General features: G+C 32.1%; 1 long non-coding RNA gene across 1 annotated transcript; it reads left to right on the top strand.

Moving 5' to 3' along the window:
* Nucleotides 1–200: 200 nt before the first annotated feature.
* Nucleotides 201–2231, top strand: LOC141282049 (uncharacterized). The gene is made up of 5 exons (XR_012336591.1): nt 201–333; nt 663–760; nt 901–986; nt 1067–1182; nt 1320–2231. It is a non-coding gene; the product is annotated as an uncharacterized lncRNA (long non-coding RNA).
* The last annotated feature ends 1294 nt before the right edge of the window (nt 2232–3525 follow it).

Raw genomic sequence — 3525 nt, forward strand, 5'->3', positions numbered from 1 at the left:
TATCGCCATACCAACAATTAATTTGACCAAAACCTCACAATATATCATCATTTGTATGCACAGATTGCTGGATTGGATGCATTGTTGTAAGCTTTTCGTGGCGCTATGTCAGACAGCTGCAAATGGCAAATACATACGGAAGTGTAAAACGTGTATGGCGAACATTTGTTTTTTTCTGTCATTATAGATGCTAGTTTGGTGAAAGTTCACACTGAGTGCTTCAAATCATTCAAAAGAGATGCTGTTTTTAGGGCAGTTTATTAAAGAAGACCTGACATGGATGACTTCCAATGAGAAACGACTGCTAATACTTATATAAATTCATTACAGAAGGTAAGTTTATATATTTATACATATAAATCATTTTATTTGACATAACTGAACAGTTGACCAATCTTTTAAGTATATGTAGTTTTGTACTTATTATTATTATTATTATTATTATTAATCTGGAAAGAAACTCACATGACCTGCTGCCAACTTTAATAAAAATATATTATCTTCTCATACATCGTTTTGCTATTGATATCATATTAAATAGCAATCAAATTGATTACTATTTTGAAAATGTATAAATGAAGATTCATATTGTCTTGAGTGCTGTTTTTAATATAAAAAGAATGTTGAGTTTTCAGAGTCTTTATTGTCTTTTTTTGTGATAGGACCCTACCAGACTATATTTGAATACGGCATACCCATGAATTCTGGAACTGTTGTTCCTTAACCCAGTTTGGAGGATAAGAGCTTACCAACTAGTTATGTGAGTACACACATTACATTTGTACTGTACACTGTCTCTAACATGATTTATTATACTGAGATGATTTTGATTCAAATAACGGTTAAAACTGCACCCTTTTTGGTATTTTCTTGACTCTTTTTGTCTTTGAAAATCTGCAGAAATATGCTGAGGTGATGTATTGCAAAATAGCCAACATACAACAATATGGATGACCCTCTGTCTGGTCAACAGGAGTTTAAATATGGTAAGTGTACATGGGTTTGCTACTTTTACGGTTTTAAAGTTTAACTGTATACTCATGGTGTTTAAATTCCGTTTTGCTAGGACGGGACAGTGATGTGGCAGCTCTTCCCTGGCTCATTCACCTCTTGCCTTTCATTTGTGAAAGGAAGAAAGAAGAAAGAGGGTCAATGTGCAACTGAAGCTACTGATTGTGCTGTGTAAGTTTTTTAGTATTTTGTTCTAGTTATTTATTCAGCAGTTAGTTTGCTTGCATTGTTCACCCCATGTAAATACATACAAGTTCATAAATACACATCAAATACATTCATCAAATACACTCTTTTAAAACACTTAGGTGATGAGCATCAATCCATGCTTTGAGGGGGATGAATCAGCACAGCCCTGCCTGCACTGCGTTGGGAACAGAAGTTGCATCCAGAATTTTTGCATCATTCTGGACCAAAAAGCCATTCCCTCCATGATGAAGACCACTGATGCAGCCTTCCACTACATGAGTAAAACAACTACAGAACTAAATACCAGGTTGGAACGTATTTAAGAAAAATGAAACGTCTTTTGAATTGAAATGTCTGTTTTGTTATGGAAAAATCTTTAGTATTGTGAAGGATAAGCATTTCTGCCTGCCAGTAAGGTAATTGCAGTGTATTTGAATGTTCAAGTTTTGAGTAGGGTGGCTAATTTTTTTTAACTCTCATTTGATTTATTAAAGACCTTATAATAAGTGGTTTTCATGTCACTGCGCTGTGGTTTAAGATAACTTTCATTATTCCATACTGTATTCTGTTTCTAATTGTAGCTGAGGTATTTAAATAAGCAGTGTTAAATGCAAAGTGTTGTGTGTATCAATGTAAATATTAAATGTGATGTACTTTAATAAAAAGAGGTTTTGCAATATTTCTTGTCATTTGTCTTTTATAGAAACAACCCATTAGCAACAAAAGTGGCTATTAATCAGTATTTTAACACTTAACATTGTTGAATTCACATTACACCGGTGTTGACTTTAAATTAGGAGTGTTAATTTTTAACACTGTATTTCTGTGCCAACACCAGTGTAGTGTGGAAACAACAATGAATAGTGTTGAACAAAGTGTAAAATTTAACAATATTGAGTGTTAAATTAACATATAATGAGTGTTGTTAAATTAACACTACACTTTTGACTAAATTAACACAGTGTAGTGTGGACACATATACACACTTTTCCAGTGTTAAATTTGACACCCTGGGTGTTATTTTAACACCAGTGATTTTGCTGTGCAGTTATGTCATTAATAACTACTGCTTTTAAAAGGACTTTTAAGTTAATGTTTTTGTTTCATTTTCAAAGTTTGATACATTGTGCATAATGACTTGGAAAAAGGGATAATTCAACAATAATTTATAATTGTATATCTTTTATTAATTTTATGAAATACATTCAACTATATTTCAATGCACATTTAGGCCCTGAACAAAAAACAACTCGCGAGGGGAGGACTAGGGATTAACCCTACTTTAGTGTTTAGAATTCAGTTAAAAACCAAAAAAAGAATTCTGTGTGCTTTTTGTTTAAAGTGCTTGTTTTTATTTAATGTATTTATTTATTCACTGGTGGTAGGGTTGGGGGACAATGAAGGGGAGGGGGGGTTCGGCACATATGCTTGAACCACTACTGATTTGATGTAACGGGTGGAATAATTTTAACATGTCACCTGCAGTCCGGGTTAGGGTGGATTGCAGACTGCGGGTCTAAAAGCCAAGACTGTTTTGACTCGATTTGAGTGCCTAGCTCGATTTGAGTGTCTAGCTGGGTATGCGGTTTTACCTACTTCGTTTTTCTTATTTTACACTGTAAAAAATGTTTTGTGGCTTAGTAAATTTAACTAAATAAAATTAGTCAATTATATAAAAAAATAGGTTAAAACAAAAACTATTTTTGAGTACAAATAATGCAAAAATGTGAGTAATTCTAGATTAACACATTATTTAGTAAATTCATCATAGAATTATGGGCCGTTTCCCAAAAGCTTTGTAGCTTAAGTAGCACTCGAAAATCATCGTAGATCTACGAGTGCTCTGGAGTAATCGTTAATTTATAAGTGCATCGTAAGACAGCAGTGTTACAAGGTCACCTGCAGGACAACCAGCAAATTGCACTCCTGCAATAACGATAATGTAATGTTTTAAATGTAGGCTATATTTATTTATTGTTTTTTTTTTTCTTTGTTTATTTGTTTAAATTACTTTAATATAATATATTTAAAATTCAAACGAGAAATGAAATTTAAATGACTAAACATAAATTAATTAAGAAGGAAAACGTATTTGGTACAATTTTGGTAAAAGTTGGTACTAGCAAATTGATAAATGGTTCCTACCAATTGCTGCTATAATTCATCTAGGCTACAGTAAAAAAAATATTTTTTTGAAGGGTATGGCATCTGATTAAAGAAACCAAATAAATATTTACGGTACAATGCAATAATCCTTAATAATAAATAAACATAGATAATAAACAACAAATAAAAAGAATAATCTAAACTATATTATAAAATGCA

This window comes from Paramisgurnus dabryanus, chromosome 4 (genome assembly GCF_030506205.2).
Source record: "Paramisgurnus dabryanus chromosome 4, PD_genome_1.1, whole genome shotgun sequence".
Lineage (NCBI taxonomy): Eukaryota > Metazoa > Chordata > Actinopteri > Cypriniformes > Cobitidae > Paramisgurnus > Paramisgurnus dabryanus.